This window comes from Nilaparvata lugens, chromosome 1 (genome assembly GCF_014356525.2).
Source record: "Nilaparvata lugens isolate BPH chromosome 1, ASM1435652v1, whole genome shotgun sequence".
Taxonomy (NCBI): domain Eukaryota; kingdom Metazoa; phylum Arthropoda; class Insecta; order Hemiptera; family Delphacidae; genus Nilaparvata; species Nilaparvata lugens.
In genome coordinates this window covers 28,533,597-28,548,881 of record NC_052504.1, presented here as the reverse complement: position 1 = coordinate 28,548,881, position 15,285 = coordinate 28,533,597, and the positions used below count along the sequence as shown (strand labels likewise).

The 15,285-nt window shown below is 35.3% G+C and overlaps 1 protein-coding gene across 7 annotated transcripts in view; it reads left to right on the top strand.

Annotated features, from left to right (window-relative positions):
- Positions 1 to 15,285, top strand: part of LOC111044256 (octopamine receptor beta-2R) — a 217,148-nt gene that overhangs the window by 154,700 nt on the left and 47,163 nt on the right. For 4 of the 7 annotated variants that reach the window (XM_039424568.1, XM_039424579.1, XM_039424592.1 and 1 more), the window contains one exon: positions 4,637 to 4,708. The exons of the other annotated variants lie outside the window; for them this stretch is intronic. The gene's annotated coding sequence lies outside the window, so the exon portion shown is untranslated. The remainder of the gene's footprint in view (positions 1 to 4,636; positions 4,709 to 15,285) is intronic. 7 annotated transcript variants of the gene reach the window in all.

Sequence of the window (15,285 nt, the reverse complement as noted above, 5' to 3'; positions counted from 1 at the left end):
ATGTGGCAATGTTCAATCATGGAAAAAATAAAAATGTTTACTGTATCTGTTTTGTAATGGACTGAGTAAATAGGGAAGTTTAAATCTAATAGATTGCTAAATTCATCGTATGTGAGTAACAGATTGTATAAACAGACATCGCATAGAATATTGATAGTGTAACAATTATCGACTGATTGTTTCTATTCACACAAATTATGATTAATACAGTCTATATAAGAGGCATTCCAAATAATTATGGTATAGTGAATGTTCACATTTACGGCTGCTAGCTTGAGGGGATGAATGATGGTATATGCTTTCACCCGTGAGCACGCCAACTGAAGAAAGCCGTCCGCTTGTTGTTATTATAACAATGCAGTGGAATACATTCATGCAGTTATGCTATTATGCAGTGACCGCAAATCGGATGCGAGCTGAATTGACTAACTGCCATGAAATTGCATGGGAAGTTTCAGTTGTTGCTCCGTATCGTACCATCAATCTCTAGATAATGGGTGTTCCAGATTTCAAAGCTTTCATGAGCAAAACAAGTTCTTTGGATTCGGTTTTAGTTATTGCTGAAGATAATATGAAATTTTAAAATTTCATAATACTTTAACTGTAAAACTTTTTAGTAGGGTACGGAATAAAACTCATTCTCTCTTGACGCTGCCCCTCAATTTGTATTTCACTCAACTACCACAAATACACATGTGGGTGAAAAATGTTCATATAATAGATTTTCAATGTGGAATAATTATAATTTTATATGAGTTTTCTCCTGTATGATTGCCAATTAATAATTTAGTAGATTTTATACCTGGTGAAATGGTTATAAAGGACTTCTCCAGTCGACTGATAGTTTGACCAGACTCCACATATATAAGATTCTACATTCTACATGATATAGCAACATTCAAGAAACATATAGTATTCAAGATTCTGAATATCAAGGATGATAATTATACTATAGTCTAACAGTAGCCTATTTTGATGGATGAAATCAGAAATACTCTATGCTGCGTGTGGAATGTGTGATAAAGTGAAATGATGTCTATGACTTTCACTTATCAATTACCAACATCTTCTCGAATATGATCATTCGATAAAATTTTCAATTTTCAATTGGCTGGTCAAGTTTGAAATTCGCGAACCAATCTATAGCTTCCCTTACTATTTCAATTCAACCTTTCAATGCATTATTCCAATTCCAATCCAATTGTGTTGATTCGCAATCCCTTATAATGTGCATTATGTTGAACTTTTTTTTATAGGATTAAGTTGAATTCATGAACTATGTGTATGGACTCTTTTCTAACTTCTTTTCTAACTTTCTACCTTGCTGCTAGATGTTATAATGATAGCCTAATAGCGCTGTAGATGAAGGAAAGAGAGTTGGCTACGCCAAACTCAATTTGAAAAGAGTTGAGAGAGGAAAACCATTAGAATGTATAATTAATGGAGAAGTGGTGAGCAGTGACAAGACAGGACGATCCAAGTTGCGTGATGAACGACCAGCAGACAAAGGCTTGGAGATGCAGTCGCTACAGCTTAGATAAGAATGAGAAGAGCCCGGAGAAGTAAACATCCTAAATTACTTCTCGGTGTACTCAACCTGCTTGGAAGGAGACTGTTTCATTGCACTAGCGAATCTCTGGCTGCAAATATGAACTGGAAATGGATATTTTCTAAGTTTGAGGTTTGCTGACAATAATAGACCTTCAATTCTCAACATTATACTATCTCAAACAAGTAGAAGGCCAATAATTTTCATTGTCGCTTGACATCAGCCTGTGGGGGTTTGTTTTCATAAGAAATGTGTGAGTGGATGAGAAAATAATAGTAGTTCTGATCCTTAATATATTACATTTGAAGTCTTAGAACTAGATTCATCCTAAGTATCTTTAATATTGAATCATATTTTGAGTTTATCTTATATAGATGATAGAAATTCAATTTTGTTGTAGATTGTACAAATCAATGGTCAGCGTTCCTATATCTGCAGGATTTATTTATTTCCTCCAGGATTCACTTCTTTGTTACAAAAATGTAAAATAAACAGTGATAATAACTGACAGCAGGATTCAATCATTGTTCCTGGATGAGCATTATGTCTAAACAGAGTAAATAAGAACTGGTTTTCAAACAATAAAGTTGGTTATATCATAACTACATCGAATAATTACAATTTAATCAATTGCTGTTTGAAACTACAAATCGATGAAAAATTATGAAATTTTTTGTTAAATTCACTTTGTTCATGAATGAATCTCTGAATCAAGCGATCCTTACCACTGCACGGGATTATTTCATTATGCACTTGAATATATATTGTATTTCCTGATTTTTCATATTAAAACACGATATCAGCTCTTATATGGAATGGAAATCATTTTTCGCCACACTTGGATGTAATGAGCTGGTTTACGTGCGTCATATGGAGGCCGAAAGTGATTGTTTTCCGACCAGGCCGGTAAAACTTTACGGCCCTAGGGCTGTAAAATGACCTTGAATAACAGCTGATCGTGTCCGATCTCACAAAAATCATAGAGAGATAATCTCATAACGACTGTAATAATCTATATAATTATGTATCGTGAATTGCGGTATTATGTCTATAATATATTTTTTAAACTACTGTTTCATAATTTGATACTTATTATTGGTTTTTTGATATCAAACAATAGAATACGATGATATCTCCATAGCCTCAACAATATAGGCTAATGTTTGCTGCATTGTCCATTGTCAGAAAGGTACGTATCGCAAGTATTTAAAAGTGAAGAATCGAATTTGAAATCAAAGTACAATAATTGTATCAATATTTAAAAGTGAGGTAGAGTAATAATTGTTTCTTTTTTATTATCGAATTCCACTTCTTAATGCAATACAATCATCAATAATAATAAGAAAATACAGCAGAGATCTGAAGTTTAAGGTAAGCCTACTGGTGAAACTCAGCCTTGACTGAAAAATTCCTAGTAATTTTTCCATAATTCATTATTAAAACTTTTAGATAATTTTTCTTCAATATTAAACCATATAGAGAAAACATTAGGCCCACTCAAGATTGAATCTTCGAATGTTTTCTCTATGATTTAACTATTTTCAGAGCAATATTTTGTTGTGAAAATGCCGGCAAACCGGCTTCAAATTTGCCGCTATACACTATATTATAGTAGCCTACATACGTTACCTGACTTAATTCAGAGTGAAAATTTTATTGTGAGACAGATAATAATATTAATTTTGATAATATAAGTCATGAGCCAAAGTCTGTTGAACGCTTTTTAGAAGTGAAGTAAACTTACAGTACAGTATTACGTGTATGCTAAATGTTATCAGTCAGACCACTATCTTCAACACTACTCAATGGCCGAGAGCGTACAGGCGTAATACATCAGAACCCAAAACTCAGTGAATAACAAACATGATCTAGCTTCGAATCTCGGTCAATGACATTTTTTTTTGTTGATGAATTTCGACTTTTATTAGCTATTTTTTTATATTAGTTAACGTAATTTAAATTTCAATCAATTTTTTAGATATAATTTGAGACAAAACTGTGAAATATGCAATTATATTAATTTTTTCATAACATTATTTCAAAATAGTAATGAAAATTCTATTCATCCATCTATCCATGAGATATTGCACCGGGCACAAAGCGCGAGCTATAAAAATTCAAACAGTTATTCGAAATATTAATAGTATAAAAATATGGTCACTATTGTAAATTATTAATTAGTAATATTGAAATTAATTGACAGTAAAAGTTGTCATAACCAAGATTCAAACTATCAAAATAGGCTGTTTGAATTTCATTTATTTTTCAATTTCTTTTATATTGGGAAGTTTTTTTTGGTGTGGCAAAAATAGCGTTCGCAACACGGGCAAAAATGTTTTTCCGGCTCTCGAACGCTTCAAGTTCTCGACTTCGTCTCGAACTTGAAAACCGCGATCTCGAGCCGGAAAACGTACATTTTTGACCCTAGGTGCGAAATATACTATTTGGAATGATGAAAGATATGAGTGACACGGCGACACGGGACAAGTGTAACAGAGAAGTGAAATTGATACAGAACGTTGACAGACATGCCATGCCACATTCACGATAACAAGTCGAATTAATCCTCGATGTCAAACCTCTCTCGCTAGTGACAATGAGCGATCTCTTGTCTCTCCAGTTATTGTATTAACTTGTCATCAACGTAGTCGTCTTAATTCAATCAGCTGTTCAACCATCTCGTCATGGAGAGCCAGCCATTCAATGTCATTCAGCCCATGCTTTTCATTCCAGAATTGAATCTCCAAATTAACTGTGCAGTGTTTGAAGCTCAATTCCATTTCATTGAGTCAATTCTGTGCTAATCCCCAATATACATTATGTAACAAAAGGGAGAAGTGATCTTAATATGATAATTTTAATCCTCGAAAAATTCTGTCTCTGGAAAATTAAACTTTGATCAGCTAATGAAAAGGACTATCCACTAAGAAGGAAGAATTGTTTCTCCTTGATAGTTTATGGAATATGAAAGAAAACATGTGGTTTAAAAAAACACTATTTAATATTGTATCATGATGATTGGACCATTTTTGTTTCAAACCTATCCCTATTTATTTTCCTCATGTGATTACATTTTTTTTTTTGCAGATCATTCGCAGTCTCGCCAATATATTGTTTGAGTCGATTATTAATCGGGATTAAATTTAGCAGAATCTGTAGGTGAGTTATAGTGTAAGAATTTCCGAAAGAGAATAAAAAGTTCCTGATTAAGATTATTTTGTCTTTCTCTGTATTAATTTGGCAGGTGATATATCATAGAACAAATAAAAGCTTTATATTTAATAAGATGAATATCCTCTTTTGTGTCAAATTTAGATACTATTCTGCTGGAAATATTTCCATAACTATAACTCATATTGTTTTAATAGATGAATTTGGAATAATGGTTGATTCCTCTATCATGATTTTCAACTCCATATGTCACTCTCCATGAAGCATTACTATTCTGCATTCACAATTATCTTAGTATGGAAACAATACTAATGATTGTGATTCATGTTCAATCATGATTATGTTTTAATTCCATCCTGAAAAGGAACGGCATTATCATTTGATCATTTAACGCTTTTTCCTTGTCAATTATTCATCTTTACTTGATGTATAATTTCCCAGTGTAGCTGAAGAGCTTTCAAATTCAGATTAATTTGGTAAAGAAAATCTTACTTGGTAACTCATCTAAAAGCGTCATCTGAGCAATCATCATATACATATTGTATAACGCAAACATAATATCTGAAATAGCTCATCTGAGATATGCTACTTTCGCATATACTCATACATCCGCTGTTCCCACAGGACACTTAGAGGCGAATTATTCGGTGAACTGCCGGCACACTAAAAGATAATTAGAACGGAATGATGGAAGATCTTGAATAAGTAATGTGTATCGTGTTTCGTAGGTATTAGAGTGCGCGGGAAATAAATCGAGAGTGATAGCGAACAAGTGTACGTGAGGTTTTGAGGGGGGGGGTGAGTTGGTAGAATACGTGTAAAATATGTGGGGTGGTGAAGGTAACGGAATTTACATATCGTACCGTTTCGCCATTAGGTATAACCTCTGGGGGACTTGCCAGCTCCCGGGCTAGATATTTGTCGAGGAGATGGATTGGAGGTTGGAGGTAAGAGCTGGTGCGAGTGTTGGTACCAGTAATTAGGAAGGGATAAGTTTGCCGTGAGCGAGCGAGCGATTCGGTTGCAGGCTAGATGGAACCGACAGATTAGGTGGGGCCCACCTACCCCGCCAACTCACTCACTGCTCCAGCACCAAGTGGCCAGTGAAGCCTGGAGCGGACGCACGCGTGCGTTTATCCCAAGCGATCATTCCTTTGAAAACAGTAACGTGAATCACCATCGCTGCAAAGAGTAGTTTTACAGGAGGAAAAAACGAAATCTCTTTCCGCCTTTTGCTGGTGTTGACCCTTCCACATGCGTAGGTACTCGACCCCTTTCCCAGCAGTCCTCTATTCATGCTTGATAGCTTTCGTAAAAAGAAGTTCTTGGCACAGTTCAGTGTTCCCTACCTACCTTGGAAGTAGGTAGGCAGGTATATATTATGTCTTGAATGCTTCTGAATAGTTTGGAAGCTTCACAAATTTACATTTATTGCTATCGACCAATCCACTGGCATAAAAATACTTTAGGTCAACTCGAGCTTCTGATAAGATGAAATTGAAATATTGACGGACTATTGACATACAGTTGGTGGAAGTGGTAGAACAAGAACATGGAATAATCTCCGCAGCTTGAAACCTTCAAAAAATACTGTATTTGAATGTAGGCCTATGTACAAGTTGAATAGTCTCCACTACTTTAAGACATGGCTGACTTTCATTGGTATTGTCAACTCTACCACTCAAACACTTGATGTATTATATTATTCATACTATATTTATAGTATTTTTACTTTGTTTAGTCTAAGTGAGAAATATGAGATATCTGATAAGAATCTGCACTTTTAACGAGATTTTATCGAAAAATTGGTGGAAAGCCCAGTTAACCTCTACAAGACACGTCTAATAAACATCATTTTGGCTTTGAAAAATAACTTACGAAGAGGTACTGGAACGCTAATGACACATAGAAATGATAGTTTCTTATACATAATCAGTCAATAAAAAAATAGTTGTCACTAACTGATTCAACAGCAGAGGAAAGAGAAGATAGATAGGTGATTTGATCACAGCATAATGAATCGCCATTCCATCACCAAAATAGAAAGGACAAAGAGAGTAAGGATGTAGAAAATTACAATAATATTCACTCGTTCTAGATAATATCTGAATTGGAAAAGCTATTATATTATGCCTACATTCAGCATTTTGCAAGTGAGAAAGTTGGGTTCTATCGTTTAAAATGGTTGGATGAGTTGCGGTGAGCCTATGCCATTGGAGCTTGGGATGCGGAATGCTGAAGTGAGTGCTGAGGCGAGCGGTCAGTGCTTGATGGATGGAATTTGATAGCCGTATAAAAAGCTCTTTCTTCAACGATTGCAGCACTCACTCGAGAAAAGAAAGTGGCCGACCCATCACAGCAAGAGGGGCTAAAGAGGGTTGAGTTAAAATCGCAATTTTTTATCTACTGGAGGGAATTCCTTTCCGCAGAGGAATAAATTTGGTGGATTGGCCTGTTTTTTTTGGCAGAGCTCCCCGGAAAAGCGTGGTCGGAGAAGCCGAGCATAACAATCAAAGAGTATCCAATGCATCGTAAGCAGTTGCAACCGACATCCGAGAAACACTCAAGTCAAAACGCCGCTACTGCTTGTGAATAGTGCCTAAAAACCCTCAACATCCTTATCCGTCTAGCACTTTTTTATCCTATAACACTCCTTCTCACTTTCTCCTTTCCTCAACCCATTCGTATTCCTATCTCTCTCCACCCTGCATTCGGACCTGAATGATGGATGTATTTCGGCTGCCTTCAGTTGATCGAACACAATCGTGTAGGGAAAAGACCAATATCTCATGTAAGATTCGAGCTCGACACATCATGATAAATTTCAATTTGGATGAGAGATTTTCTGGGAAATAAATAACGTCTCTGAACTCCAAATAGATTAGAGTGAAATTGGATATTGATTGTGCATTCAACTTCACTGCGCCAAATTCAATCCAATTCACAATGCAACTGCTATATTTTCTTCGCGTCCCTCAAATGTGAGATTATTGACAGGCTCCGAAAAACTTTTCTATATTCATTATCAATTTGATTCATTTTCAGAACAAGTCTATTTCATACAGTCTAACTGAAATAATTTTGATATAGTTCAATGCATTCAAACAGAGCCCGTTATGCTTTCCGACTACTTCCTAAATATTCAAAGTTTTGTAATATGATCGGTTCACAATGAACCAATATCAATAAAGTTGTAGATGTATAGTTTTTCATCGCGTTATGAGAAATTGAGCATTGTCAAGATTAGGATATATTGTTTCTTTTTTTTCATCGGAGTAAGGAAAACTATTTTCATCCCCTAATCATCAGGATTTGATTTATCTTGATTTTAAATTCGGAAATGAGCGGTATCTGTACTATTTTAACGTAATATGCAAATATAAATAATTATGGATATTACGTTATGCAGAATATGGATTATGTATAGCGTCTTCTTGATTGTAAGTGGAGACTGGAATCCAATTTTCATATTTTAACTAGATTCCACTTTCGCATTAGGCCTATAGAAGATACATTTGAAGACATGGCATTAATTTTTCTTGATTTAGTATGGAATATATTTGAATGTAAATCCAGTTTTATATCAGAGATAGGATATAACGAGTACTTACGACTCGAACTATTGTTCAGCTCCTGATCTCATTAGGTCCCTGAAGCAGACTAATTTATCCGCTTGTCAAAAGACAATGCATAATAGCGCCAAAGCCATACATGTGGCATGTGCTTTTGTGTCCCCCTCTTGTCATCAAGCAGAGCGAAATTCAGCCTTTAAACCTCTGCACCTATTTACGCCATAAGCAATCTTGTTCATCGTTAAAACCCTTTCAGTAGTCCTGCATTGTCTTAATAATGAGTCACCCAGTTTGTAAAAATGAATCACCCAGTTTGCAATAGATTAAGGAAGAAAATCCAAAGGGAAATCATTGGTGAGACATTGGTTCAATCGGGTCACTCACACAAAAAATTATTCTTATCCAGCAATCATTCATTAAGGCAGTAGAAGAAAAATCTAGTTTATAATATATTCTATTGCATAAGAATGATATATTTAGTTTCATCCTGAAAAGGAACGGCATTATCATTTGAACATTTATGCTTTTTCCTTGTCAATTCATGTTTACTTGATGTATAATTTCCCAGTGTAGCTGAAGAGCTTTCAAATTCAGATTAATTTGGTAAAGAAAATCTTACTTGGTAACTCATCTAGAAGCGTCATCTGAGCAATCATCATATACATATTGTATAACGCAAACATAATATCTGAAATAGCTCATCTGAGATATGCTACTTTCGCATATACTCATACATCCGCTGTTCCCACAGGACACTTAGAGGCGAATTATTCGGTGAACTGCCGGCACACTAAAAGATAATTAGAACGGAATGATGGAAGATCTTGAATAAGTAATGTGTATCGTGTTTCGTAGGTATTAGAGTGCGCGGGAAATAAATCGAGAGTGATAGCGAACAAGTGTACGTGAGGTTTTGAGGGGGGGGTGAGTTGGTAGAATACGTGTAAAATATGTGGGGTGGTGAAGGTAACGGAATTTACATATCGTACCGTTTCGCCATTAGGTATAACCTCTGGGGGGCTTGCCAGCTCCCGGGCTAGATATTTGTCGAGGAGATGGATTGGAGGTTGGAGGTAAGAGCTGGTGCGAGTGTTGGTACCAGTAATTAGGAAGGGATAAGTTTGCCGTGAGCGAGCGAGCGATTCGGTTGCAGGCTAGATGGAACCGACAGATTAGGTGGGGCCCACCTACCCCGCCAACTCACTCACTGCTCCAGCACCAAGTGGCCAGTGAAGCCTGGAGCGGACGCACGCGTGCGTTTATCCCAAGCGATCATTCCTTTGAAAACAGTAACGTGAATCACCATCGCTGCAAAGAGTAGTTTTACAGGAGGAAAAAACTAAATCTCTTTCCGCCTTTTGCTGGTGTTGACCCTTCCACATGCGTAGGTACTCGACCCCTTTCCCAGCAGTCCTCTATTCATGCTTGATAGCTTTCGTAAAAAGAAGTTCTTGGCACAGTTCAGTGTTCCCTACCTACCTTGGAAGTAGGTAGGCAGGTATATATTATGTCTTGAATGCTTCTGAATAGTTTGGAAGCTTCACAATTTACATTTATTGCTATCGACCAATCCACTGGCATAAAAATACTTTAGGTTAACTCGAGCTTCTGATAAGATGAAATTGAAATATTGACGGACTATTGACATACAGTTGGTGGAAGTGGTAGAACAAGAACATGGAATAATCTCCGCAGCTTGAAACCTTCAAAAAATACTGTATTTGAATGTAGGCCTATGTACAAGTTGAATAGTCTCCACTACTTTAAGACATGGCTGACTTTCATTGGTATTGTCAACTCTACCACTCAAACACTTGGTGTATTTGTATTATTCATACTATATTTATAGTATTTTTACTTTGTTTAGTCTAAGTGAGAAATATGAGATATCTGATAAGAATCTGCACTTTTAACGAGATTTTATCGAAAAATTGGTGGAAAGCCCAGTTAACCTCTACAAGACACGTCTAATAAACATCATTTTGGCTTTGAAAAATAACTTACGAAGAGGTACTGGAACGCTAATGACACATAGAAATGATAGTTTCTTATACATAATCAGTCAATAAGAAAATAGTTGTCACTAACTGATTCAACAGCAGAGGAAAGAGAAGATAGATAGGTGATTTGATCACAGCATAATGAATCGCCATTCCATCACCAAAATAGAAAGGACAAAGAGAGTAAGGATGTAGAAAATTACAATAATATTCACTCGTTCTAGATAATATCTGAATTGGAAAAGCTATTATATTATGCCTACATTCAGCATTTTGCAAGTGAGAAAGTTGGGTTCTATCGTTTAAAATGGTTGGATGAGTTGCGGTGAGCCTATGCCATTGGAGCTTGGGATGCGGAATGCTGAAGTGAGTGCTGAGGCGAGCGGTCAGTGCTTGATGGATGGAATTTGATAGCCGTATAAAAAGCTCTTTCTTCAACGATTGCAGCACTCACTCGAGAAAAGAAAGTGGCCGACCCATCACATCAAGAGGGGCTAAAGAGGGTTGAGTTAAAATCGCAATTTTTTATCTACTGGAGGGAATTCCTTCCCGCAGAGGAATAAATTTGGTGGATTGGCCTGTTTTGTTGGCAGAGCTCCCCGGAAAAGCGTGGTCGGAGAAGCCGAGCATAACAATCAAAGAGTATCCAATGCATCGTAAGCAGTTGCAACCGACATCCGAGAAACACTCAAGTCAAAACGCCGCTACTGCTTGTGAATAGTGCCTAAAAACCCTCAACATCCTTATCCGTCTAGCACTTTTTTATCCTATTACACTCCTTCTCACTTTCTCCTTTCCTCAACCCATTCGTATTCCTATCTCTCTCCACCCTGCATTCGGACCTGAATGATGGATGTATTTCGGCTGCCTTCAGTTGATCGAACACAATCGTGTAGGGAAAAGACCAATATCTCATGTAAGATTCGAGCTCGACACATCATGATAAATTTCAATTTGGATGAGAGATTTTCTGGGAAATAAATAACGTCTCTGAACTCCAAATAGATTAGAGTGAAATTGGATATTGATTGTGCATTCAACTTCACTGCGCCAAATTCAATCCAATTCACAATGCAACTGCTATATTTTCTTCGCGTCCCTCAAATGTGAGATTATTGACAGGCTCCGAAAAACTTTTCTATATTCATTATCAATTTGATTCATTTTCAGAACAAGTCTATTTCATACAGTCTAACTGAAATAATTTTGATATAGTTCAATGCATTCAAACAGAGCCCGTTATGCTTTCCGACTATTTCCTAAATATTCAAAGTTTTGTAATATGATCGGTTCACAATGAACCAATATCAATAAAGTTGTAGATGTATAGTTTTTCATCGCGTTATGAGAAATTGAGCATTGTCAAGATTAGGATATATTGTTTCTTTTTTTCATCGGAGTAAGGAAAACTATTTTCATCTCCTTATCATCAGGATTTGATTTATCTTGATTTTAAATTCGGAAATGAGCGGTATCTGTACTATTTTAACGTAATATGCAAATATAAATAATTATGGATATTACGTTATGCAGAATATGGATTATGTATAGCGTCTTCTAGATTGTAAGTGGAGACTGGAATCCAATTTTCATATTTTAACTAGATTCCACTTTCGCATTAGGCCTATAGAAGATACATTTGAAGACATGACATTAATTTTTCTTTATTTAGTATGGAATATATTTGAATGTAAATCCAGTTTTATATCAGAGATAGGATATAACGAGTACTTACGACTCGAACTATTGTTCAGCTCCTGATCTCATTAGGTCCCTGAAGCAGACTAATTTATCCGCTTGTCAAAAGACAATGCATAATAGCGCCAAAGCCATACATGTGGCATGTGCTTTTGTGTCCCCCTCTTGTCATCAAGCAGAGCGAAATTCAGCCTTTAAACCTCTGCACCTATTTACGCCATAAGCAATCTTGTTCATCGTCAAAACCCTTTCAGTAGTCCTGCATTGTCTTAATAATGAGTCACCCAGTTTGTAAAAATGAATCACCCAGTTTGCAATAGATTAAGGAAGAAAATCCAAAGGGAAATCATTGGTGAGACATTGGTTTAATCGGGTCACTCACACAAAAAATTATTCTTATCCAGCAATCATTCATTAAGGCAGTAGAAGAAAAATCTAGTTTATAATATATTCTATTGCATAAGAATGATATATTTAGTTTCAGTTGGAAACCCAATGGAATAAGTTCAGAGTACATCTCTATCACTCAATATTAAATTCATTTATTTATACATTGATACATACAATATAATTCCCAACTATGAATGATTGGGAAAGGAACAACAGGCTTGAAGCCCAAAACTGTTTCTTTCCCAAATTTGGATAGAAATTATCCAAAAATAGGTTTTGCTTATCACTTTATACGCTTTGTCCGATTCTGAGTCCAAAATATAATTTAAACTAGGAATTTAGAATTTAGATAAGTTGAAAACCAAATCAAATAAGAATATTTCACAAAACCACCATTGAAAACTATAAAATACTCTATTGAATTATTAAAAATGTTGAAACTTGAAAAGAAACTCAGTCTCTCTTCTAAAATGAAAGCTGTCTAGAAATGATAAGATACCGTTTATAGCATTCTCAGGTTAGAAGAGCATTTTCTGATATTGTTATGCTTCAACTTTTATCCTATTCAAGCTAGTATCACGAAAAGAACGCTTTATTATTTATTCGTACTTTCTCTGAGTAATCAAGATCTCTTCAAAAGATTGCAATTCCAAAATCAATTCTATTCTACTATCTCATTCTCGAATATTTTCCTCTCTTTCAACTCTATAATTATAATTATTATTATGAAGAACAATAACGTTCTAAACTCAAAACTAATATCCAGCGCATAAGTTATTTCAATGAACGAATAATTATCGTTCTTGGATAATATTAATTTATTATACTTTTAAGCAACTACATTCAAAGGGTGCAACTTATGGAAAGTCTCTCCGGAGCTCCTGAAATTACCTGGGGCTATTTGAAAAATCGATTCACTTGATTCATTCAAACGTAACAGTGAAAAGGATGCTAATTGAGAAAGTTTTGTTCTCTGTTCCTGTATCTAGAAGCTAGAATCTTCTAAATTATATCAGAAAAGTTGAAATACATTTCAACTGATACAAAGTTTTCTATTCCGGCATTCAAAAGGTAATTATTGTTGCCTGTTCTACGTTGATGAAGTACCTTCCACTTGCAACTTTGAGTAAGTAACACGAAGCGATGAATCAGTAAGGGTAAAGAAACTTTCATATTTCAACTGACTGTTGACATTCCTGTTTTGAGAATCGCAGTAATTGAAAAATATTCATGAGCTAATTTGATTGTAGTGTAATTTCAATTTGGGAAGTTGATAATATTATTTATTACGACTCATACTCAGATATATCGAATGAGTATTAATAATCAACCTTTCACCCAATATCAGTGAAGCCTTTAGTCAGTAATAGCTTATTAATTCTTATAGTAGAGATTCAAGTCCATGATAACGACTAGAAAATCATCAATACAGACTTCCAGTTGATAATGAGAATCCAAGTCTATAATAATAAAGGCCTATTTATAATCTCAAGTGAGAATTCTATCGAAAGCTCTTAGAACTTGTAACGTTATTTTTTCTATAACGTGTGCCCTGCTTGGCTGCAGTCGGTAGAGCAAATATTTGGATAAAGTATAATACTTTTTGTGATTCCTGAAAGAATGATAGTACCAATTTCTTACCAGCTCTCCCAGGAGCTCAAACAGTTCTCTGCTTTCGTTGGCTGCAAACGTCAGCCGCTTTAACAGTTCACAGTTCTTGTGACTGATTTGTTGTACTCCACAAATATAGATGCAGTAGAGATAGATAGATATAAGGGCTCTGAATATCGTACTAGACGATGCGGTACCGCCACTAATGCCACCCGCCACCATTCACCAAAGTGGTCAGCAATGAAAAATGATACCAGGCGGAATCAAAGGCGACACTCTATCAGAATACCTTATAAATTCTATTGATTTATGTTGCTGCAGCTTAATACTATGACCTTTGAGATTCTTCAAATCAGATGTGTCGGTACTGGATAATTTATATAAAACTCAGGAACGTATTATTTCCAAAGATTTGATAATCAATGCTGTATATTTCTGGTTATTCAACTTATTCGGTGGAGAATATAGTTGGTTGGTAATCTTAATAATATTTCAATACTGGTAATAAAATAGACTATAACAATATTGGTCATGCATGGAGATAGGATAATGAATAAAGGATACACCATTCAAAAATACACAATATAATTACATAAAAATCAACAAACAAATAAAATATAGAGCCACAAGTATAAAAAATAATAAAAGAACAAATATATATATTGAAAAATATCACAGATAGCTCACTGATGTTTGACTTTGCTTTTAGCACGAAGTATTACCATGTGCTTCTTTAATCAGCAATCATATGCTTTTAAATTATGCAGCTCAGTTACCGACTTGCTGTTGCTTGTCGAATGAAATTTTATGTATCTTCTTTCCAAATTAATATTAATAATCAAATATACATTATAAATCTCAGAATATATTGATGTGTATCTCTCAGGGCTAAGGTTCGGCCTCTGGTGGAGATCAGATAAATTAATTTATCTTATGAACATGAGCTTCATTAACATCTTTATAATTTACTGATAAGAAGAATGGTCAAGTGAGCATCTATATATATAAAAGCGAAATGGCACTCACTCACTGACTGACTGACTGACTGACTGACTGACTCACTCACTCACTCACCCACTCGCAGAACTAAAAATCTACCGGACCAAAAACGTTCAAATCCAGTAGGTATGTTCAGTTGGCCCTTTAGAGGCGCACTAAGAAATCTTTTGGCAATATTTTAACCCTAAAGGTGGTTTTTAAGGGTTTGAAGTTCGTCTTTTAGCATGTATATTCTTCTTCTTATTCTCTTAATTTCAATTGAAAAATGTCCATACCATATGTTAATATAGAACTA